Genomic DNA, 26,386 nt, shown 5'->3' with positions numbered 1-26,386 from the left:
TTTGGATGGACAGAGAGAAGAAAAAGGGTCACCGGCATCCTGGGGGCCCTGAACTCAGAAAAATAAAGCTGGGACGTTTCCAAAACGACACCACTATCCCCACTCTGGAAAGTTCACACGGCTCAGCTTGGTCATTCTATTGAAGCATCTGATATAGCAAGGGGGAAGGGAGTCAAGGCTTTGGGCTGGACGGAGAGGGACTGTAAAATGCCTCTGATGTATGGCATAATGCCCAGGCAGCTGCTGCACAAATGCCAGAAGTGGGACCTTCCACTGCTTCAGCTGGATCCCTCTTAACGTTTTGAATTACAGATGGATACCTCACTTTATGGGATTCTGTTGGAACACAGGAATGCAGAGGCTGCTGCCACATGTGTCCTCATCATTCTAGTTTGAAGTCGCTGGTGGGAAAATGGTAGCTAGGTAGGTCTAAAATAATGGCTAAGGAGTGTGTTTTAGCATCTGTATATTTGGGGTTCCAGAAATTAATTCTTTCTGCTACTTCAGACACTACAGCAGGTTCCTGTTAATCTATTAAATGCAAAAAAAAAACAAAAAAAAAAAACCGACAATGCAGCAGTAAGACTGAACAGGGTTTTTTGGTTTTGTTTTTCATTTTAAAGATAGAAAGTAGAGAAGTTAAGGTTCTAGAGCAACACAATATGAATCAGGAATTGTGCAAGTTAAAGTACACAATCTTACAGGTTATCTGCAATTTTTTTAAAAGTGTGTTATGCCTGTTTTTGCTTCTTTATGATGTAAATAAGACAAGCTTGGTCTTCTGGGTTTTGATTTTTTAATGTTTTACTTTCTTAATACTTTCAAAATAGCAGGAAGAAAAAGTCTGATATTCCCTGTTTTGCTGGAAGCCTTTCTTGCATGACTCCCTTTAATTTAACAAAAATTTATTTTCTCCCAATGTTTTAAAGTGTTTGCATTACATAGGTATTAAAAACAGAGTGTACAGCTTTTTAAACAGCCTGAATTAAAAAAAAACCCTCTTTCTAATTTAACTAAATTTCAACTTCTTTGGTACGCTACCCGTTCTCTACTGATCAAAAGATTCTTGCAAGGTAGAAAAGAACTGAATTTCTAACGTAAAAAATCAGGGAGAAAAAAAATCTAAAGGCTTTCAAGACTTCTTTATACATTATAAACCAGGAAAAAATGTACACAAACATGATTTTCCTCCCCTTTGCAGGTCCCCTTTAACATAGCATTGACATAGCTTGTAAATTCTATTGCTTGCTTGTTTTCAAGAAAAAGAGAACAAAATTGTCTATGAAGAATTCAACATAGTTCCAATAAAGCTTTCAAGCTTACACAGCTCATTGAAATGAATGGGGTTGGAGAGGGATGGAGTCCTACCTTTCACCACAGCTACTGTTGACTGGAAATAGTTTGCAAGTCTGGGGTAACAGGGCAGCAGCACATCTGTTTATCTCACAACTGAAAAAGATAAACATTTATTTTTCCTAAACAAAAGGTCAGAGTTTACTGAATGCAGTAAATGAGAAAAAATCTGGGGATTAGTATGAGAGAACGTTAGGCAGGGGTTATGATAAACTGCTTGCAACTTTAACTGGAAAGTTTGCTACCAAACCCTATCAAATGCCACAGTTATCTTCTACAACTAGGTATTCCTCTGGTCAATGTAATACCAATCTGAAAAGCATTACTGTTAGAGGTCTGGTAAACCCAAAAATGGTGCTCAGAGCCTTTTGCCCTTCTTTAATGCTTTAAAGGAAAGGTACAAAGAAAGTCCACTCCAACGCTCATATTGGTAGGTGAGTGGGACAGTGTGGAAGGGGGCAATTTCCTCTCATGCTTTTTGCTTGGCACACTACTTGCACTCAGGGCTACCCTGACCTTTAATATGGAGGTGCTGCCCAGGGAACCAACAGGCCTTGAATGTAGTGTTTGATCTTCACTGGAGTTGCCAGGGAATTCCCCCAGCTGCACCTCACTCCACCTTATGTGTATGATGTACAGACACAAGGCTTCTGATCGATCACCAATGTGGATCTTGACTGAGCAACATTTGGGCACCCTCTGAGCTCCATTAAAAAAAATTCCTGTTCTGCAGGAGTGATTTGAGAGAAAGTTCTTGTGGCTACTGAACTGGACTAGAACTCATGAGATCCAGGGTGTACTCCTCATTTACTGTGACCTGATGCAAGTCACTTAATCCCTCTGTGCCTTGTTTCCTCGCCTGTAAAACAGGGATAATGATACCTCCTTTGCTCCACCTTTTGTCTGCCTTGTCTATTTAGTCTGTAAGCATTTTGGGACAAGGACTCTCTTGGATGACTTGTCTTCACTGCAAAGTTAACTCGGGCTCTTACTTGGGTGCACTGCCCTTCATCTGGCTCTCATGCACACAGAAAAGCCTCTGACCCGAGTTTGGTGGTGCTTTACACCCAGGCTAGCTGGCCCATCCTGGATCTATAGGCTAAAGTCCGATTGCTGCTTACAGGCGGGCTGATAACCGCCCATTTTACAGTGAGGACTCAGGCTAAACCACTCAAGGGCCAACAGTCCTCCAGTACCTTCCCACAATTCCCCCGCTCCGTGTACCCAAAAGGACAGACAAGTTCTCCTACAATTCACTGGGAAATAATCAGAGCGGCTCAGTCTACTGCCCCACAAAGAACCCTGGGATGTGCCCCAGGGGTCCTAACAACAAACACAAGTGAGTGGCGCACCAGTGTGGACACAGTTCAGTGGACGTACTAGAGTCTGGCTCTGCAGTGTGGCCACTCACACCCAAGTGCTGATCCCCTGTGATCATCTACAGTGAAGACACACCCTTACTATGTGTGTACAGTGCCTAGTACTGGGGGCCAATGATCTTTGTTGGTGCGTTTAGGCGCTACTATGCTATAAATAAATGTTTTATTCCCCACCAAAAAAAATACTAACACTAAGCATAACAAACAATAGTCAATTGTGTTGTCTATCATTTCAGGCTGGATAAGTGTTCAGTGTCTCAGATTGGAAAGTACAAAAAGGCAGAAGCAACAGGAATTTTATGCAATCTCGATTTTCCTTTTGGTTATTTCATCACGTAGGGATACATTATTAGAAGAAGGAGAAACCGCTGAGAGCACTACTGACAACTGCTCCCAAATCCTCTGTTGTGATCCATCACTTGACAGCACCTCATCTTCTTGTGCAGTTTTTTTTAAATAACATAGCTGTACCCTGAACAAAAGGCTCAACTAATATTCACTCGTTCATTTTATTAAATTGTGCTGCCTAGTCAGCACCCTATAATCATTTTAATATATGGGATGTGGCAGTTCAAAATAAAAGTCTTCAATTTATTCTAAGTTACAGCATGTTGGGCATAAATCACACAGTGCTGGATATTCTGCATGATAATGTGACTTAGAAAACTACCGATTCTTGATCCTAGCCTGTACTGCAGACTAAATGGTTGGAGATTTATTTAGCACATTTATAACACCCCAGTTGGCTGGCACTGTGTGAATAAAATCAATACAAAACATTACAATCAAAAATAAGATCCTGCTAGCCCAAACGGGCTACCAACCAGAAAATGAGGATCTGCACAAAGGTAACTAGTGCTGCCAACTCTTGCAATTTTACCATGAGCCTCACAATGTCTGGCTTTGTCTTAAAGCCTCGGCTCCTGGAATCTATGTGATACAATCTCAGCTTTAATTTAAAAATAAAAGTTTCTAGCCCTCAAGCGAACCAGACCTCAATCAGCACATATTTTTCTAACAGGTGCCAACTGATCCGGGGTGGGCGGTACAGCACTCTGTACAAGACAGTTTCTGCATTGACAAGCTTGCCGTCTAACTCAATAGACAACACTTGGAATCTTAGAGGATGGTGCTAGCTAGGAGTTTGGGAACTAAATCCTGGCCCCCCTTGATTTCAATGGAAAAAACTTGCATAGACTTCCTGAGGAGTCAAGCTTTAAGCATGTGAGTTTTACTGACACAAATTAGCATGTGCTGGCCTTGTGGAAGAAGTAAAACTTCAAAGGTATTTTAATGAAGATAGGTTTCAGAGTAACAGCCGTGTTAGTCTGTATTTGCGAAAAGAAAAAGAGTACTTGTGGCACCTTAGAGACTAACCAATTTATTTGAGCATAAGCTTTCGTGAGCTACAGCTCACTTCATCGGATGCATACTGTGGAAACCGATGAAGTGAGCTGTAGCTCACGAAAGCTTATGCTCAAATAAATTGGTTAGTCTCTAAGGTGCCACAAGTACTCCTTTTCTTTTTAATGAAGATAGTGGCAGATGGCTGCCACTTTTACAACAAGTGTTCTAGAGTTCTCTTGGTCTGTCCCATCACGGGATTCGTATACACATACAAGCTCTGATTTGGAGTGGGAAGCATATTACCTTCAATAACGTACTTTGAGAACTTTGTCCTACAAGTTATTAAGCAGTTTAAAGAATAGACATTATGGATACAAATTGGATTACTCTCCAACAGACACTGGGATTATTTATATTGTAAATTTTTTCACACATTTATGAAAGCTCAGTTAAAGTATTTTTAGAAAACTAACTAGCACAATATACAATATTAATTGTGCAACTGGTAATCACATGCAGACATTATCAATATTTCACCTTAAAAAAGTGTTAAAAACCAAAACATCTTATACAAAGAACGGTAAAGGTCAGAAATTGTTATTGACACAACTATGGTTATTAAAGGCCAAAATTAACTTGTTTGCTTAAAGCTAGGCACAAAAGTCCATATTTAAGCTTGATTTCTAAAGGTGCGAAGTATTCACAACTGTCACTGAAATCGTCTCCCAAAAGATGCGTAAATATGGATTCAGGTGCCAAACTTTAGGCACAAATGTTCAAAAATGTTGGCTTCATTTGCAGATCAGTTGATATAATTCCACATTCCAGCTATCTGAACCACATTCCAGCTATCTAGGAATATGAGAGAAAACTGTACTGAATAATATGAATTTTTATCACAGAAAACTGGCGCGGGGGGGAGGGAGAACTGCTTCTGATCACACCTCTGGCTTTAATGTTTACTACTAGCACTGCAAATATTTCATACTCAAACTCAAGTGGACAGCTCTTTAAAAAAAAAGAAGAAGAGAGATATAGCACTGTAAAAATTAAAGGTGAAATGCTGGCTCCACTGAAGTGAATGGGATTTTTGCCACTGACTTCAACAAAGTCAGGGATTTCACCCTGAAAAACATAAGATTTCAAACCACACTACATGTGCTTGAATTCATTAAAACCAAACATTATAGGACTCAAACATTAAACAGAAAGGAAAGCCAGAAAAAACTAGGGATCCAGTGATCAAACTTAGTTTAATATAAAAGATTAGTGGGGGAAACCATTTTAATTATAACACACACTGTGATTAAGTGACAAGGCACCGCTTTAAAAAAGGGGTAGGGGGAAAGGCACATTTAACACACACTCCTCTTGTCGATCCAAATGAGACGAATCCATCATCACATTCTAGGGGTTGATTATTCTTGGAGGTTTTCTAATGCTGAAAATAAAAGGGGGCACTAATGTTCATGAGGGTGACAGAAAACCTAGCAGAGTAAGAAATTTTAGACGGAGAGTTATTTACAGATATTTTCCTGTGAGAAAAGAATGGAAAGAATGTAGCTGGGACCATTAACAAATCCACTAGAATACCGGTCTGTGCATTATAGTCAGTAGATTTGGTGAAGGGGGATGGGGGGAGTAGAAATCCAAACTTTAGCATGTAATCAGAAAAATCCTGCTTTAGAAATTTGAACCAGCAGCTAGAAACATGTAACATAATAGAGAACCCTCCTTAAAGGTACCCTACTTCCACAGGCATTAGAAACAAGAGAGCGCTTATACTGCGTATGTGAGGTCTATGACTACAGCCAATGAAATACTGAAAAGCTAGCTGAAATAAAGCCAGAGATACTAAATCCTTTTATTACCCTGCAGGGACCTATTTACAAAGAAATGACATGAACAAAATCTGTGTTTCCTTACCTTTTTGTGTGAACGGTGCCGCAATTCATGTGTGCAATTCATCAATAAAAATGTTGACAGAAGTTTAAATACATGCACACCATTAAACAGAACAATAAAGATTAAAAATTAAATAAAAATGGCCTAAAGTGACATTTTGGGTTAATTCTCTAGACCTATTTCTGGAGATCTGGGTTCAAATGCAGTAATGACACAGTATAGCTTGCCTTTTGTATGGCATTTGATATGGTTCTGCAGAGTGTTCTCATGGGGTAACTAGAGAAATGTGTATGCAACAGAACTACTATAAAATGGGTATACAATTAAAAAAACAGAGAAGCTATTAATGGTTCAGTGTCAACTAAGAGGAAGTATCTAAGGAGGTACAACAGGGGATCCATTTCCAGTCCCGTGAATAGTCAATGATGTAATTGTCATCTGAGAGAATGGAATGGGGAATATATAAGAAAGATCAGGGGTTGATACAAAGTTGGGAGGGACTGCCAGTCCTTGGGAGGACAGGGTTAACCCTTTCCCTGCTGCTTAGCATACTAGCTACGTGCAGGCACAGAAAAGCTCTTCCGTTACTTCCCAGTACATCAGGTATGTCACTCTGTAGTGCTGATGTTCCACTGTAATATCAATGCTGCCAGACGCAGCACACCACCCAGAAGCTGCCACAGAGTTCAGCCAGAGAAAGGCTTAAATATAAAGTAACTATAAGACAAACTGGAGAAAAATGGGCTGAAACTGAAAAAGAAAAAAAAAAGACAACTGAACAGTAGGATTTGGGATTAATAGTTATTGAAGAATATTGGTTTGACAGGACTAAAACAGTCAGTCAACAGGAATCAACAATGAGACTTCCAAAAAAAGGGCATTTGTCATACTGAACTGTAGCAACAGAAGTACCAATGTGCAAAGCAAGCCAGGTAATTATTCCTCTCTCGACAGCACTAAATTAGATGTCAGTTGCAGTGATGAGTTAGTTTAGGTGCCACTTGTTTCAAGACTGTCTTCACAGATGCAAGAAGTTTTCAGCTTACTTTGTGGGAATGATCAATCATACCAGCTACAGCTTCAGACCCCCAGAATCCAATGCTGGGAAATAAATCAGTATCATCTTTAACCAAATGTGGGCAAATCATGCAGCCAGCACTGAAGAAATACCTGCCACTCACTTCTGAATCAGACCCCTGCCCCTCATGTCTACTGAAAGCCAATAAGAAACAACAAGGTCCATTAGAGAAAGAGATCAATCACCATTCCTTCACAGAACGCTGCCTCCCAGTCATGCTGGAAGAGTCAATAGGGCCTTTTATTTCAAGCCCCCACCACCACCACCACCACTGCTTGGGGTCCATAATGGGGGGTACCATCTAGATCCCTTATAACACAGGGATCACCCAGAGCCTTATATGGGTGGACTCCCCACCCCCTAGGGTTTTATGATGGGGGGACCCCCAGGCCACTATAATCGAAATGGTCAACTTAGGGCCCTTATAGAGGGGGGTACCGCCTCTATGCCCTATAATGGAGGGCACCCACCCCAGGTATTACCATTAAGGGGAAACACATAGAGGTCTTATAATGGGGGAATCCCCAGCATCCTAGAATGGAAGGAGACTTGCTAAGGGCCTAGCTCACCTTCAAGAAAATAGCGCTCAGTGTAAGTGACACGGTCAGCTACCATTCTCTCTATAGTTCCTTTTCTAGGCAAAGTGACTGAGAAGTTGGTAATGTGCTGTCTCCAACAGCACCTGACCTCCTTCAGTATCCTAGTAAAGATAATCTAGGCATGGCCCAACACCTAAATAAATACTTTGCCTCCATTTTTAATATGGGTAATGAGGAGCTTAGTGGGAGTGGCTGGTGGTAACAAGAATATGGAAATGTGAATTGCCACTTCAGAGGTGGAAATCAAATTCAGCTTAATGGGACGAAATCAGGGGGCCTGGATAACCTTCATCCAAAGATATTATAGGAACTGGCACAGGAAATTGCAAAACCAATAGCAAGAATTTTTAATGAATTCATAAACTCAGTGGTTGTACCCTATCACTGGAGAATTGCTAATATAGTTCCTATTTTTAAGAAAGCAGGGAAAAAAGGGATCCAGGAAACTACAGGCCTGTTAGTTTGACCTCAATTGTATGCAAGGTCTTGGAAGAAATTCCGAAAGAGAAAGTAGCTACGGACAAAGAGGTAAATGATAATTGGGATAAAATACAACATGGTTTTAGAAAAGGTAGATTGGTCCGGAACAATCTGATCTCTTTTTTTGAGAAGATAACTGATTTTCTAGACAAAGGAAATTCAGTAGAGCTAATCTACCTGGATTTTAGTAGGGCATTTGATACAGTTTGACAAGGAAAATTATTAGTTAAATTGGAGAAGATGAGGATTAACAGAATAATTGAAAGGTGGGTAAGGAACTGGTTAAGGGGGAGAGTACATGGGTCATACTAAAAGGTGAACAATAAGGAAAGAGAGAGGCTACTAGTGGAGTTCCTCAGGGATCAGTTTTAGGGACAGTCTTATTTAACACTTTCAGTATTGATCTTGGCACAAAAAGTGGGAGTGCGCTGATAAAATCTGCAGATGACACAAAGTAGGAGGTACTGCCAATACAGAGGAGGACCAAAATATCATACTAGAAGATGTGAATGACCTTGAAAAGCGTAGTAACAGAAATAGGATGAAATTTAATACTGCAAAGTCATACACTTAGGGACTAACAACAAGATTTTTTACTATAAACTGGGTACATATCAGTTGAAAGTGACAGAGGAAGAGAAAGACCTGGGTGTACTGGCTGATCACAGGATTACTGAGAGCACCACAGCCATTTAGAAGGCTAATGCAATCCCAGGATGCATCAGGCAAGGTTTTTCTAGTAGAGATAGGGAAGTGTTATTACCCTTATACAAGTGACCGGGGAGATCTCATCTGGAATACTGTGTACAATTCTAGTCTCCCATTTTTAAGGAAGATTAATTCAAATTGAAACAGGTCCAGAGAAGGGCTACCAATATGATCAGAGGACTGGAGACCCTACCTTATGAGAGGACACTACACACAGTCACATTTCGTCAACAGAACAGTGGAAATGTACACACTGCAATGCTCCTTTCGCCAATAAAATTCTCCTGCTTTGCTGACAAAATAAAACCACGAGACGCATAGAGCTTTTTGCAGCAAAGTTAGATCGACAAAGTATCTGGGTAGACACTGTGCTTGGTTATGTCATGGTAAATGGCCTCCAGGAGGTGTCCCACAATGTCCATCCTGACCTCTCTGGTCAGCAGTTTGAAAATCACTGCCCTGAACCCAGGTACACAGGCATCCTTCCCTCCCCATTTGAAGGTCCAGAAGGCAAAGGAAACAAACCGTCACTCTGGTGCTGCACCAAAGACCTGCGGCTTCTATAAGGAGCTGGACATCATCCTTAGCGGTGACCCCACCTCCACTACCAAGAGCCCCACAGATACTTTGGTGGGACTGGAGACGGCAGACAGTGGAGTCAACCCTGAGGACAAAGTCATGGATGAGAAGGCTGAGTTGGAAGACAATGGGAAGTACGTGGCAGGGTCGTCTGGTGGCTCAGCAAGTCAGAAACTCTTCTCTGCTCTGGAGGGGTCTAGCCAGTCCCAGCAGTCCATCTCTGGTGCACATGATGCAGGAGGAGAGGCCTGATAAGAGATCTTTTTGAGTTGATGCTGCTCAGTTATATGAGGTAGAGCTGACCTTTGCTCTGTATATTCTAGAAGTGGATGAAGGGATAGACTAGATGACGATGATGGTCCTTTCTGGCCTTAAAAGTCTAGGAGACTGTGGAATAACCCTTACTGGAGATATTCAAGGTGGGAATTAGACACTCTTCTACCAGAGACGGTTTAAGGATAACCAACTCAATCCTGTCCATTGTGCAGGATAGACTAAAGACTCTCTCAAGGTCTCTTCCATGATTCTATATGGATTGCATATGTTAAAGTAGCACCCACACTCATACAGAATCTGGCATGACTGGCAATCTTTGCTCAGAAATTACTCAAAACTGCAAAAGGAGGGCAGGCTTGAAGAATAGCTGTATAAGAGTTCCATCTTGGAATAGCAGGGGATCCTGCAGGTCTGGAGTACAACCCACTGTCACAGCCAAGAGGGGAGTCCAGGACTGGAATAGCAGGGGGGCTACAGTGCAAGACTGAGGACATGGGCAGAATTCCATGCTTCTGAAGCTTGCACTAAACTAGGTTTTTAAACACACCCACACAAACATAAATCAATCATTTAAGAAAAATCTAAATTAAAGTTGAAAAACACTGAATAGGCAGAGATAACTTATTTGGAAACACTTTTGGAATCAGACACCTAATAACTGGCACAACAGTGACAGTCAATGAGTGACATGGTACTAAAACTGCCAAAAGAAATAAATAAGCTGGCATGTAGTGTTAAATCAGACACTGATAAGGCCAGTGACAGTGCAGTGACATTTGAAAAGGACAGCATGAGACAATAAAAACTTAACCACTTGCTGCCAGCAAGTCTGCAAATCTCACCATCCGCATTTCTGTCTCATGCCAAGAAATCCAGCCCTCTGGAATTCAGAGATGTAAGCACTCTTTTTTTTGCTGGAGGTCACCTAGCAATAACACACATGAAATACACACAAATGAAATTCTCCTTAAAACAGAGAGGTCTCTGATGCTAATGGGAAATGTGGTATTTGGAGAGTTGATGAAATTGCAACAGCTGTTGCAGGGGGGAAAAAAAAAGAAGAATGAAACGCTGGAGCCATCCTAACAGCTGGACCTAAGGAACAGCCCAAGAGGAGGGATATCTTGGAAGTTCTCATACACCTCTTCTCCCCACAACCCCAACTCCCCTTTTTCCTCCAATTTAAATTTTAACTTACAGACAAAAAGAATAAAAGGTATAAATAGAACAGCCTAAATTTTTTCTCATCCACCCAGACAACTCATCATCCATTAGATCACAAATCCTCCATGTACAATCTTCAACATTATGGAGATGTGCACCATAGAAAACCTCACTACAGACAGTTAAACGCAGAGAAGGCTAATAAACACAAATATAAATCAATGACATCAGTCAGAGACATCTGCACCAGAAGATTTTGCAGCTCCCCAAAAACAATGAACAAAATTCAAATAAAAACTAAAGGAAAAAACCCACCAACCACATACCTACACTCTTCAGCAGCATTTAAAATCACTCCATCCTGTACAGAGGTGATTAGTAGCTGATGGCCAGCGTCTGCTTACTCAGTTTCTTTTAGATCACAACTAGGAGCCAAATCAAATATTCACTTCACCCTCAAATTCCATGAGGATCAGTAACATTGATGCTTGGACAAAATATTCCAGGGACCAGAGCAAGGTTAAGGCATGGACCATGCTGGTAACTCTTGTGATTTTATCCCAAGTCTTGTAATACTGGGTATTTTTCTTAAAGCCCCAAGTCCTGGAGCTGTGAGAGTCACAACTTTCATTTAAATAAAAGTTTCTAGCCCTCACAATTGTGAAGAAAAGCTTGGATGTGAGAACCCAAAAGGTTCAAAAGCCAGAGGGCAAATAAAAAGAACCCAAAAGCTCACAATTTGGGGTAGGGGGGACTGACTCACAGTTTTTGAGCACTTGAGGTTGGCATTACTGCATAGGCACTAAGGGAAATCCATTTGAGCAAGCTCAAGGGTAATATAATATTTTTTGTTGTTTTTTTTTAAACACATCTCACAGGTTGCAAGGATTATGAGCTGTCACTCAATGTCAAATTCAGATCAGACACCCTTGTTTGGAACAACGGGAGAAAGTGGACTGCTACCAGGTGTGTAAGAGTGCAGGGAGATTAAACTGCAGGAGAGTTCTGGAACAAAGGACTATGAAATGTGTGTCCTAAAAGGCGGGAGTGTCCCAGAGCCTGGGCTCCAGCGCAAGCCCAAACATCTACACTGCACTTTTATAGCCCCGTAGCCCAAACCCCACCAGCCCGAGCCAGCTGACATGGGCCAACCACGGGCGCTTTACTGCGGTGTAAACATACCCAATGTGTTCTGGATGTCACCCATAATAGCAATTTTTAAAAATATGCATTTAAGTGGTTTTACCTTTATTTACTGTTAAGAGTTCCCTTATGCATGTTTATGCAAAGCATGATAGCTCCTTGAGGAACAATGTATATAAACCACTCCAGTGATGATGCCCTGTTTCTTGTTTGGTCTGGGAGTTTGGGGAGTACAGTGCATATTTTCTACCATCACCCTTTTTTAAATTAAATACGTTTCCAAATGATGCCATCCTGCCATAAATACATATTTTTATGCTAACTGAACAGACATAACATCCCTTTTGTTTGGACAATTATACGTTCCTGTCCTAAATAATGGGTTGGTGGGGAAGAGAGCCGTTCTCGCCCAGAGAAAGAATGAGTTTAATGAGTCATGAAGGTGCACAGTGTGAAATTTTTCCAGTCTAAAGATCACAAAATAAGGCCCCAACCAGGCCACTAGCTCACACAGTATAATTTCCTTTTGTTTAGTATCTTATACAAACTGCATCCCAAAACACTTCACAGAGTTAGATAATGGGAGAGACAACAAGAGGCACAGACGACGGAGGAAAGGCAGCTTTCAGCTGAGATGTGAAATGAGATGGACATTCAATGAGGCAGAGAAGCCATTCCGGGTAGCAGGAGTGCAGAAGAGAAGGCTCTTACGCTGGCAGTAGTGAGATTATGCTAAGGGCCTAAGAGGAGGCCAGTGCTAGATTGCCCGGGGAGCAGAGAATGGAGTACAGAAAGAAGGTTCATGAACAGGCTGGAGCAAGGCCCTGTTACAGGAGTCTGAGAATTTGGGGCTAATGAGGGGTAGTTAACACAACTATGCCAGCAGCTTATTAGTGGGAACAGGAAGATGCTAACATCTGTCAAAGGATTTCTGCTAGCATTTAGTCAGTGCTGTCAGAAGTGACAGATTTTTTATTTTGTCCTTCTTCACTGAACATCCTCTTAACTCTAAATCTGCTAACCTGATTGTTATATAAAATTTTAAATACAAAATACTACTGTGTAGTGGCTATCTAATCAGTTTCAGCCACAGATCTCAAAGGCGGCTAGCAATTATCGTCCCAATTCATACCTGGGGAAACTGAGGCATGAGGTGGTGACGTGACATGTCCAAGGTTACATAGCAGTGACAGAGCCAGGAAAAGTAATTGGGTTTCCTGAGTCTTAATACAGTCCCATTCACTGGATCATGCTGCCTTATGTAACCTACGCATTCCGTATCAGAGAACATCTCTCTCCTCCCAAAACACTAAGCTTCTGTTAAAATTGCCTTTGAAGATTACACTCTGTCATCTCCCCCACACCGTTAGCTTTCTGACAATATCAACATTAAGATATTACAGCAATAGGTGCCTTAGAAATACTCAAGATAGAGACTGGGCTAACCAATTTTCTTAAGGCAATCAGCAAGCTCTTCTGGCGCACTCCTGTAACACTTGATGTCCATGGGCTAAAAACACACAGCTGTAACGACACTTCATTTTAAAGATGCATCAGAAACTTGCAATTCGTGATGACAAGTGTATTCTGAAACTTTACCCAACTGAGGTGGTTCACTGGCAACCTGCCAGGCTCTGGAGGGGTGGAACTACTTTGCTTAAAATGTATCAGATTGCAGCAGCCCTCATCTTTCATACAGAGGAGAAGAACCCAGAGATACAAGGGCCAGTATCAATGCTCCATCTTTATCAGTGACCCTCCACTTGTAACAAGACAGAGCGTTATTCTACAGTCTTAATATGGAGATACAGTTCACATATACTACAGGTCCCAGCATGCAATGCTCCATTTAGATCTGTGTGACCCTGAGTTACGAAATATTTGACAATACTCCGCAGCATACTAGTATGTGCAATGTACCGTTTTGCAAAAAAATACTTACATCTAAGCTGCTCACTGCCGCACTTTTCCATACGGAATAGAAGGGTCACTGTTTAGCACACGTGCATTAGCAGGGTTCTGTAGCACTTTGCAGAAGCTGTTTATAGTCTGTGTCTTGTGAATATTTTATTAAGAAGAACATTAGGTTATATAAAAGCAAGGAGGTCAAGCAATGAATAGGTTTGTATCTCGATATCCCCTTGATGAAAGGTACGTGATCTAATGGTTAGAGCATGAAATTGGGAAACAAAGGTTCTCTTCCTGGCTACACCAAGGAGGCAGAGGCAGGTCACTGTGCCTCTCTCTTTCAAGTTAGAGGTGACTATAAATATCCATCTTTGTAAAAAGAAAAGGAGTACTTGTGGCACCTTAGAGACTAACCAATTTATTTGAGCATGAGCTTTCGTGAGCTACAGCTCACTTCATCGGATGCATACCGTGGAAACTGCAGCAGACTTTATATACACACAGAGAATATGAAACAATACCTCCTCCCACCCCACTGTCCTGCTGGTAATAGCTTATCTAAAGTGATCATCAAGTTGGGCCATTTCCTGCACAAATCCAGGTTCTCTCACCCCCTCACCCCCCTCCAAAAAACACACACACAAACTCACTATCCTGCTGGTAATACTATTACCAGCAGGATAGTGAGTTTGTGTGTGTGTTTTTTGGACAGCAGGATAGTGAGTTTGTGTGTGTGTTTTTTGGAGGGGGGTGAGGGGGTGAGAGAACCTGGATTTGTGCTGGAAATGGCCCAACTTGATGATCACTTTAGATAAGCTATTACCAGCAGGACAGTGGGGTGGGAGGAGGTATTGTTTCATATTCTCTGTGTGTATATAAAGTCTGCTGCAGTTTCCACGGTATGCATCCGATGAAGTGAGCTGTAGCTCACGAAAGCTCATGCTCAAATAAATTGGTTAGTCTCTAAGGTGCCACAAGTACTCCTTTTCTTTTTGCGAATACAGACTAACACGGCTGTTACTCTGAAACCTGTCATCTTTGTAAAGTGCTTTGAGATCTATGGACCTATATGCCAGCAAAGCTCTTGTCCCTTGAGAGGCTGGGATTAAGAGTTCTGCGAGCCAGCAGACAGAGGAGAGAAAGGGAAGAGAGGCAGCAGTGAAAATGAATCAACATTACTTTAAAAACCTCTTTCGTTCTCAACTGTTTGACTGTCATAGTTTCATTGCTTCCCCTCCTTTCAAGTCAATGTTGGCAGTTTTCTGCTTCAGCTGTAGGGAGTAAGAAGCTGAAGCAGCACCTTTGTTGCTGACAAACAGCTTGAAAATTCTAAGCCAATCAGAACCAGAGGATTAGAGGAGCCAATCAGAGCACAGATATGTGCACGTTCCCTATATGGCTCAGAACCAGCCACACAGCGATTATGTAAATTGGGGCCTTTCAGCCAGAGGGCAGGGATTTGCATGAGGGAGGAAAAAGCTGTACTGTTATGAATCAGTAACTCAACAGAATCCTGATGCTTTGACTGCCTGAGACAATTCCATTTCAGTACAAGCCTTATTATTTCTTTTATTCATTCTGCCCCCACTCCATAAATTACCCATATCTCCAATCCCTCTAAAAACGCACTCCAACCCTGTTTTCTTTTCTCATTACAGTTCAGTATAAAGCAGTTATAAACAGTGTCATGGCCACCTCAGAATCAGCATTTCAATTCCTTCCTTATCGAATACTGGTTCTACCCTGTGTCTGGGTTTCCTTTTGTTCGTGATGTATTTATCAGATCACTCTTTATTTCATTCAACTCTTAGGCTATGCATTTTTATCTCCTTGGTTTTGTTTCCACATTATTTAACAGCTACTTTTCCTAAACTGTAAAGCTATTGCTTCTTTGCCTACCACCATCTTCTGAAATGGATTAATTTCCTTTGTTTATACTGTTACATTAAAGTTACTTATAAATTGACATCCCTACTGAATTATATATTTTCCTGGGTATACGATTTGTTGTTTCACACAGAACACAAAATATCAAGTTCTGTTATCACACAAATCTCATCTTCCACATTTAAGATGTTCAGAGAGGTTCTACTTTTGACATGTATTCCTCTCAAGTCCCCTTATAAAACTTGAAATTAGAATCCCTCAACCTCTTACATCAGCAACACACTCTGCAAATGCCCATCCTGCTCATGTTTTAGTATTATTTTCTTTATTTGCACTGTCCTGACAAGCCTACAGCTGACACTACGCTAGCAGCCATAGGCTGAATCAACACCAAAGAGCTGAATCTCTGGTAATTAAGCGGGCAGAGTGCATCATGAAGTACTGACTCATACTGTTTTGATTGCAATTTTGTAAGAAATAAGAGGAATTTTATAGTATTGCCAACTCCCATGATTTTATGGCCCATATTGTGATATTCAAGGGTTTTCTTAAAGCCCCAACTGTAAGAATCAAATTATTCTCCAAAAATCTCCGCTTTCATTTTTAAAAGTTTCTAGCCCTTCTGGTTGCAGAGAAAAGCTTGGAAATATGAACCCTACAGGTCAAAACCAAGAGGTCGAGGAAAAAGTACCAAAAAGTGTATTATTTTTAAAATCTCCTAATTCTTGAATACTTATGTTTGGCAAAAATGTGATCGTACTGTGAAGACAATCCAAACAATACACTCTGAGAAGCATCTCTTTTCTGTGATATCTGTAGGCACAGTTTGGATTATTTTTATTTTTTAATTTTAAAAAAAAAAATTTTTCCCAATCTGATCCATGGCTATAGTTTAATGCCTACATGTACAGAACCTAAGCAAGGGCATTACTAGCTCCACCTTCCTGTTCAGTTAGGTTTCCCTTTACTAGACAGGAAACCCTCACCCAAAATGGTTGATGACCTTGGTGCTTTCCCTCACCTCTGGTAAATGGTACAGTCATATCCTCAGCATTTAAGCATCAAGGGACATTTTAACCAAACATTATAAAACAATTTGGATACATTGGTGGTGTCCAGTCAGTTTAAAAACACCCACAAACAAAGCCACTAGCAAAACAGACAGCATAGTGCAGGATACGTGGCAATTAGCAGATCTGGGAACAGGAAATATGTTTTTCAAGTGTATCAGAGATCTTTTCAAGTTGCTAGCTAACAAGACTAAAAGCCATCCCAGAGTCTGCTTTCCCCAGGGATATGCAGGAACCTGCAAGTATCATCTGTGCTAACTGTCCCATCTTCCAACCCACCTGGTTCGTTATGGGCTACCCTTGGCTACTGCTTGTTTTAGATTATTAGCTATAATTGCCATTAATATTGCATAGTCAGGATCAGAAGACAAGTAAGACAGTAGCTATCAGATTACCATAGTCAAAGAGGTCTTTTCCTCATGAATTATTACAGTAAATTAGATCCTGTAGGATACCGTGGGGAATGGGAAGTAGAGGCAATTATCCAAATTCAAAACCTAATAAATAATTGAGATTTTAAAGACAGCCTAGTTTAAAAAGAAAAAACGTTAAATATAAAAGAAATCCAGAAAACTGCCTGTTCCTTGTACTTTGAAAACCTTTTGGGGCTCTATTCTCCCTGCCTTCAGTCACTCAGACCCTGCAACAGAACAAGAAAGCCCCTGCTGTTTAAAGGGACAATAGCTCACCTGTTAATTTCTGTCCTCCCCTCATCAAGCCTCACACAAATGTTTGTGTCTTTACTCACAGTACCAGGGATGGCTGTAAAAAAGCTGTCAGGGCAGCCCCATAGAGTAATCACCGCTTCATGCTGCCCACCAGATATATATATTCCAAAACACTAATGAGCACTTAATATAAAAACCTACCATGTGAACTACGTGATCACTTTAAAATCCATCCTAAATGGTCAATCACGTGGATTGTATTGGTGAAAAGTCTTTATGTAGGAAAAGACAAATAGGCAAGACAAATCTTCCCCTCAGGCTAAAGCTCATTCTCACTAAATACCTAGGAGGACTGAGATAACTATAGGAAAACTCCTATAGAATTCAATAGAGACTAACTAATAGAGATGTAATGCGGTTCTATAGAAATGACTCTAAAAACCTCAAGAGTTTAACAGAGAGGATATCCTGGCTACAGAATCCTATGGGTTGACTTAAATACTGTACAGAAAAGACATTTGCTAGGATTTTTCATATGGACTGAGCAAGCTAAATGCCCAGTTAAAGACTTAGGTTTTATTATTAATTATTATTTAGACTTACAAACTGCAAAATTCTCCTTCCTCGGGAAGTATCTGAGGAAACAGAGAAAATCTAGCTAGTAGTGCTGAATAAAACCAAGAGATACTGACTTTCCAAATTTTCTCAACAGATACTCAGGTTCTCTTCATCCACAGTGGCCACTTTCCTTGCTCCGTAAAAGAAGGCTTAGGCACCTCACCTTGTAGCATGCTAAGATGCAAGGATGTATTATTTACTTAGCAGCTTCTTTCCCCACCCCACCCTTTTTGCACTATATCGGGGTGGAAAAGGCTGAAGATGTTCAGAATTGCCTTGTCTTCCTTTGACAAGCTATTATTGCCCTCCTGACATCCAATTTATGTCATAACAACCCTTTCTTGCAAACCAGATTAGGATCAAAGGTAGAAAGTACTCATTTCCAATGTAATTCTGTATTTATCTTTGGGATAAACACAGGAGGAATAAATATCATCATGACCCTGTCTTTGCGCATTATGCTACACTGATGTTCCGCTAACAAGTTTTCCCATTCAGATCCTCCTTGCTGGGGTTATGGCAATTAGAAAAGGGACTTGATAGATTGATGGGGGGAAATAAAATGAGAATGAATTGATGGGGATGTAGGAAATGTCAGAGTGCTAACCAGAATTAAGTTGCCATGGTGGACATTTCTTTTACAGAGGTTTGGAAAGCTTAATTGTCTTTCAGTAATACCACTTCACATGAGAGTGAATGGTTAACTTTTCTGTCTTGCAGAGTTCAAATTAGCTGCAGTAGCTAACTGCAGGATCTTAACAGAGCTGAGACCAAGGCCCAGAGTAATTCTGACCAAGGCCCAGGCTAGTTCTGCCATGTAGAAACTCAGGAACAGATGGTGATTTCACTTTGTTTCTCACACACACACTTTATAAAAACGGCCACACTGGATCAGACCAATGGTCCATCTAGCCCAGTATTCTGTCTTCCGACAGTGGCCAATGCTTCCGAGGGAATGAACAGAACAGGGCAATTTTGAGTGATCCATCCCCTGCCATCAAGTCCCAGCTTCTGGTAATTGGAGGTTTAGGGACACCTGGAACACAGGCTTGCATCTCTGGCCATCTTGGCTAATAGCCATTGATGGATCTATCCCCCGCGAACTTACCTAATTCTTTTTTTTAACCCAGTTATACTTTTGGCCTTCAGAACATCACCTGGCAATGAGTTCCATAGGTTGACTGTGTGTTGTGCGAAGTATTGCCTCAGGTTTGTTTTAAACCTGCTGCCTAATAATTTAAAATCAGTTGATCCCTTGTTCTTGTGTTATGCAAAGAAATAAATAACACTTCCCTATTAACTTTCTCTATACCATTCACAACTTTATAGACCTCTATCCCCCTTTAGCCGTCTCTTTTCTAAGATCAACAGTCCCAGTCTTTTTAGTCTCTCCTTACGTGGAAGCTGTTACATACCCCTAATAATTTTTGTTGCCCTCCTCTGTAACTTCTTCAATTCTAATTATGGCTGTCAAACTCTACTCCACACTGATAAAGCCTCAACTGGAGTAATGTGTCAAGTTCTGGGTGCCATATTTCAGGAATGATGTGGACAAATTGGAGAAAGTCCAAAGAGGAGCAACAAAAATTATTAAAGGTCTAGAAAACATGACCTATTAGGATAAGATTGAAAAAACAAAAACGGGTTTGTTTAGTCTGGAGAAGAGACGACTGAGGGGGACATGATAACAGTTTTCAAGTACATAAAAGATTGTTACAAGGAGGAAGGAGAAAAATTGTTCTCATTAACCTCTGCAGATAGGACAAGAAGCAATGGGCTTAGATTGCAGCAAGGGAGGTTTAGGTTGGACATCAGGAAAAAAATTTCCTGTCAGGGTAGCTAAGCACCGGAACAAATTTCCTAGGGAGGTTGCGGAATCTCTTGTCATTGAAGGTTATTAAGAACAGGTCAGACAAACACTTGTCAGGAACAGTCTATTAGGTAGTCCTGCCTTGAGTGCAGGGGACTGCACTTGATGACCTCTGGAGGTCCCTTCCAGTTCTACACTTTGATGATTCTATGATGATTCCAAGATCTCTTTCTTGAGTGGTAACAGCTAATTTAGACCTCATCATTCTGTATGTACAGCTGGGATTATTTTTTCTAATGTGCATTACTTTGTACTTATCAACACTGAATTTCTTGGTTCAAAGCAAAAACATGTTTTGTTGTAAAAAAACAGATTTTCCTAAATGGCTGTGATGCCAAAGGAAATCCATCATGTACAAGATGTGTTGAAACGTGGTACAAATCTTGATCATCATCCAAACAAAAAGGCTCTTCTCCCATCTCCTCACTGCCGCTCTGAGTCCAAAAGGCACATAAGCTCATACGTGCCTAATGTGATGGGATTCCACATGTCACAAGCCCCTAGGCGTAACAGTGCCCAGCAGCCATATGTGACTTTTTTTAAAGCCCAAATCTGCGCAGTATTACAAAACTGCAGCAGAAGCCATGAGAAACACTATCATGGGCAAGAGCATATAAACAAATTACAGAGTCCTGCACAATTTAGCTAATATTGCTGCTTTTTTAAAAAAATCTCAATTTGAGAAGAACTGCACATTTTCCTAACCAAGGCAGAGTCAACTGAGACCATGAGAACAGTTTGAACTCGTAATAATTTACATATATCTAAATCAATCATTTACTCAGCTTACTCTCAATTTAAAAAAAAAATTGTAATGACGATAACTTGGCAATGAAAATGCAGCAATGTGTTTTCTTCTGAGAGCACTCAGTAAGACCAGTAACATGGATCATACAGAATAGTTTTACATCTTTATTGTTAAAGCAGATGGTCAATTCTATGTAATGAGGAAACACAAAATAGCACCTGTTGCACTGGTGAAGGTTAACTAAAATTCAGAAAGAAAATGACCAGCTTTGAGTATGGCCTATCTGCTAACAGACTAAAGAGCAGCCACAATGTTTACACTCACAACACACAAAAATCACATGTGCACGCAAACAGGCACTTGCAAAAGAAATTACCTAATCTCAGCACTGCTTAATTCCAGAAGTTTCTATCAGGAGAATAGAGTATGTTAATCCACTTTAAAAAGACATCTGGCAAATTTGTTCTAAGGCTTCTGAAATGTGAGGTCCCAGGCTACTTGTAATTTGTATGGCACAAAACCAGCACTACGCCCTGTTTTAAATCCCCACCACAGCATTAACCAATATTCTCATGAACTACTAGCTCCAAGATCATTTTCAGATCATCCATTGCATACTATAAATGGCATTCAACCCAAACTCTGAAGAAAGCTTACGCAGAAATGAACCTATAGAAATTTGTCAGGGATGTGTATTGGTAGGGTTGCCAACACTGTATTTAAAAAATATGGGACAGACCTCAAATGTCCCCAATCTTGACTTGAACCTCTGGGAGCAAGTTCCTTCCATTCCCCCTAGGATCCCGACCCAATGTCTGCCACCCTCTCTGCCTGCCAGCAGCAGGGCTCAGTATGCAGCTCCCACACAGGGGCAGTCGACGGCTGTGTCCCACAGACCGGCTCCCCAGCAGCCAGCTCCGTCCCCTGCCTGTTGGGATTCATCTGAAGTGGCAGGCCAGGGAGCAGCGCCAGCATCATACCAGCATGGGCGAATGTGGGGAGCCAGCCGACAGCTGAGCAGAGAGGCAGCAGGTCCGAGCTGCACTGAGCTGCTCCACCTCCTCCCACTGCTGCCACCACACTGTGGCCTGGCTGACTCGGTTCCTCATCCCTGCCCGGCAGCCCCAGGTCACATGGGGGAGGAGCCAGAACCGGCAGCGGAGGGGGCACCTTTGTTTGGGTGTCTGAGAGGGGGCTCCTGCCATCTCCACTGGGGACACACGGTGGGGTCCCGGCCAGCACTGGCTGCAGGAGGCGAGTCACCAAACGGTGTGCAAGAGCCTGATCCCAGGCCGCAGCCTCATAGCATGACAGGGGATGGGGTAGGTGATGGGCCCAGAAAAATGGGTATTGATCATCCTGGCCCATATGTGTGAACACCCTAGCCCCACAGTACTGGGTGAACTTGTCCCTGTGACCCATCACAGCCCCAGTCCCTCTCCCACCCAGACCCCAGACAGCAACACACCCCAGCCTCTCTCCTAGTAGCAGAGACTCTACGAGCAGGGTTGGTTACACCCTGAAGTACTGATCCCCTTGCCAGACAGAGCCCCTTCCTGACCCTGGCCCTTCAGCACAGCTCCAGGGCACACAGCCCTGTCCTCATACCCTGCCAGACAGAGCCTGCACTGGGAAAGCAGACGGGGCCACTCTCAAGGGCTGAAGTCAGCAGGGGGCTCTGTCCAGCCAGGGGCCAATACTCAAGGGTGCATCTTCCCACTCCTCTCCCAACCCTGGCCCTTGAGCATGGCCCCATGTGCTTTTCCTGTGCAGCACTGAAGGGCCTAGGTTGGAAGGAGAGTAGAAAGATGCTTCTGTGAGTATTGGCCCCCTGCTGTTGAAATATGGGATAAAAGGTAACCCTTACTGATTTAGTATAGGGCAGGCAATTTTCTATTTAAACAAGGGATGTCCTTTGTAATACAGGACTGTTGGCAACCATATATGTTGGTTATTGGCTGAGGCTAAGAGTATTATTTTCCATCTGCACCTGGTAATGAGTGCACAAACTGCTCTCCAGTGCAGACTTTGCCACAATTATATACACTCTTGTCACCTTGAGATTAGACTACTGTAATGTACTCTACATGGTGCTATAACCCATTCAGAAACTGAAGCTAGCATTGAATAATGAGGGGCTCAATTATTAGGTGGAGGTGCACATTAGACCTGTGCTTCCACTAAGCTACGGAACTCAAGGTTCTGGTTTTAATCTACAAAGTCCCAAATTGTTCTAGGACTGATCTGAGAGGCTGCCTCCCTCTCCATGACATTTTACCATAGTGGAGATCCCCTGCCTCTGACAAATGAGAGGGAATTGAGGGCAGAGCATTCTCTGTGAAGGGTTCTTGACTTGACTGACTCACTGCACCCTTGGTAAAAAGAAAAGGAGTACTTGTGGCACCTTAGAGACTAACCAATTTATTTGAGCATGAGCTTTCGTGAGCTACAGCTCACTTCATCAGATGTTTACCGTGGAAACTGCAGCAGACTTTATATACACACAGAAATCATGAAACAATACCTCCTCCCACAGTCTAGATCCATTAGCCTTATGGGCAGGCAACAAAGCCACTACTTTCTCTCTTTTCTTAGGTTGAGACGGGGAGTGGCTGAAGACTGGAGATGATCAGATTTATGGGCAGTCCTTTGGTATTATTGCTGTATTTAAATTTATGGGAAAGGAAACCAGAGCTTAGGATGCACACCTATAAACATATTTATAAATTCCAATAGTTAAAATGATACTGCCAATTAAGAAACAGGGACATTCCCAAACATACAAAAAAGCTTTGTGCAGTTAGTACAGATAGATTAATAGATTTTAAGGCCAGAGAGATCCATTATGATCATCTAGTCTGAAGTCCTGCATAACACATGCCATAGAATTTCACCGAGTTATCCCTGAATTAAGTCCACAACTTCTTCCAGAGTTAGAGCATATCTTTTAGAAAGACATCCAATCTTGTTTTATAGGCTTCTTTCCCACCAATACAATCACCAGGAATCAAGGCACTCACTAGCTAAGGAAACAGTAACATCCAAATGACTCTCTCACTATCAATCTGCACAACCACACAACAATCAATATCCACATTCCTATCCTATATGCCAGCCCAACATATTCCCTTCCAACACAAAACACCATCCACATATCCAGTTATTCAAATTCAAAAGGCACAATCTCCAACCATAGCTTTTTTCCTTTAAAAGCCTACAATACTCACACATTATCAAAATACAATCTCCATCTCTGAAATATCTTCATCTTCTTCAATCTTCAACACAAAGTGTTTACCACACTACGTATCTTTTAACATATTCTCTATAAACAAACATCAACTTTATTTTTTTTTTGGTAGAAAAAGAGTTTATTTCTTATTCAAAACATTCCCCAATATTTCTCTCTCTCTCTTCTCGGTTATGTGTGGTTTAAAATAGACATTCCTCAAGGTTAAATATATTTCTTGAAATTAGAGTACTCTAAGGCAGTGGTTCTCAAAGCCGGTCCACCACTTGTGCAGGGAAAGCCCCTGCTGGGCTGGACCGGTTTGTTTACCTGCTGCATCCCCAGGTTCAGCCGATCGCGGCTCCCACTGGCCGTGGTTCACCGCTCCAAGCCAATGAGGGCTGCAGGAAGCAGCACGGGCCAAGGGACGTGCTGGCCACCCTTCCCGCAGCCCCCATTGACCTAGAGCGGTGAACCGCGGCGAGTGGGAGCCACCATCGGCCGAAGCTGCAGACGCAGCAGGTAAACAAACTGGTCCGGCCCAGCAGGGGCTTTCCCTGCACAAGCAGCGGACCGGCTTTGAGAACCACTGCTCTAAGGTCAGATTTTAGGTTGGTTGTTTGAGTCTGAATAATTGGATGGGAGGGTTATGAATAGGTTTGCATTAGAAGGGGGTGGCTTTAGATTTGTTTCAGAAGGGGTAAGGAATGTGCTGTGGCAGTGTATAGGGCAGGAATGTTGATGTTCTCTGTGCTCATAAAGATAGGTAATGTGGGTGATTTAGATGCTAATGTTGTGTTAACTAGCGATTTTCTAGATTGTTAGTGATGGTGTTAATAGGAAATGCTCTTAAGCAACCTTAACTAAGGGCCAGTATACATTGGCAACCTGGCAGCGCTTTAACGTGGCTTGTGTAGTGATGGCAGAGCGCTGGGAGAGAGCTCTCCCAGCGCTCTAAAAAAACCACCTCCACGAGGAGCATGGCTCCCAGCGCAGGTGCACTGTCTATATTGGCATGTTACAGCGCTGTAACTGTCAGCACTCAGGGGGGTGTTTTTTCACACCCCTGAGCAAGAAAGTTGCAGCGCTGTTGCCAGTGTCAACAAGCCCTAAGTTTGTGGGGAGAGGGGAAAATGTGTGTATGCTATATGTATTATATGAATTGAGCCAAAAACATCCGCTTACAAATGCAGTTATTCTTGTTAGCTTTCTTACTATAGGTTACAATCATTGTACACAATCCAATATAAAAATATTAAAAATGACAAGCCTGGCTGTAGAATTGTATATAATCGTAACTCAAGCTGATTGAATATAAGATCGTTGTAGATTTCTTTCTTCATTTTTAGTGAATGACGTTACTGTACAACAAATAAACCCATTGTGCACCCTCCTCCTGAAAAAACACTATAAAAATGTAACATAATATTATGCCACTTGCCAATGGAGCAGGATTTATTGTCCATAAAAGAAACTAAAGGCTATACCAGATGCTTTCCCCTACGGGCTCAAAGAGGCTGAGAAACACAGAGGAGGCTTTTGTTATTTTTACTGTTTCCATGTTTGTTCTCAGGAGTTTGACACACTTTGGGAGGAAGAGACTATTATGTTAGTTCCTTGTGGACTTAACTGACTTACACCAGAATTTAAAATATTCTGTTCACCAGCCAAACCAGAGCAGTGGTGCCATTACTGATAATAGTCTAACCCATCTTAAATAGCAAGATACACAGGAGGTGGCAAGCACTAGCAAGCTGCTGCAGAGATCTTCCGTTGGGAGGCCTCGGGTTGACTCCTGTTCTTACAAGGAAAGTAGGATTAGGAGTGGAAGTCTAGAGATTCCACTCATGCACTTGTATGTGCAAGAGGTATAATATTATGGTGGAGAGGGGGCACGACCTTTTCCAATTTATGCAGACAAACACATAGATTCCCGTGGAGGATAAGGAAAAAGACAGTGGCTCCTCTCATAACAAGCACAGCGGGGACACAATAGGGAACAAGACCAGGATGGTGGCATATCTCATCTGCCCCACCAAAGACAGCAGATAATAAAAGATAGCCAGTTTCCCTCACACAGATCAAGCCCTGGAGTCAGCAGGATCTATGCACTAGACAGACTACTTTATCTCTCTTGACTGGCCTGGCCTTTCTTCCACATGATAAAGATGTTAGTTATGAATTGAGTTCAAATAAGATCAAAATAAAAGGACGGAATTTGAGGTGAATAGTAATGAGATCTGATCTATTTTCTGTGCCAACAATACCAAAATAAACCAGAAGATATATTTTTCAGATAAACTATTTCCCTCTAGAAACACCCACAGACTACCACCAGAGAAAGATGTCCAGGAGCAAGAAAGTCTACATATATGCA

The 26,386-nt window shown here is 41.8% G+C and overlaps 1 protein-coding gene across 6 annotated transcripts in view; it reads right to left on the bottom strand.

Moving 5' to 3' along the window:
- The window catches only part of TSPAN9 (tetraspanin 9), a 275,804-nt gene that overhangs the window by 190,595 nt on the left and 58,823 nt on the right, over window positions 1-26,386 (bottom strand). For 3 of the 6 annotated variants that reach the window (XM_073314331.2, XM_073314301.2, XM_073314310.2), the window contains exon 2: window positions 1,369-1,449. The exons of the other annotated variants lie outside the window; for them this stretch is intronic. The gene's annotated coding sequence lies outside the window, so the exon portion shown is untranslated. The remainder of the gene's footprint in view (window positions 1-1,368; window positions 1,450-26,386) is intronic. 6 annotated transcript variants of the gene reach the window in all.

The sequence above is a fragment of the Lepidochelys kempii genome, chromosome 1 (assembly GCF_965140285.1).
Source record: "Lepidochelys kempii isolate rLepKem1 chromosome 1, rLepKem1.hap1, whole genome shotgun sequence".
Classification (NCBI taxonomy): Eukaryota; Metazoa; Chordata; order Testudines; family Cheloniidae; genus Lepidochelys; species Lepidochelys kempii.
Note: the sequence above shows the minus strand (reverse complement) of the source record. Positions and strands in the feature narration are given on the sequence as shown.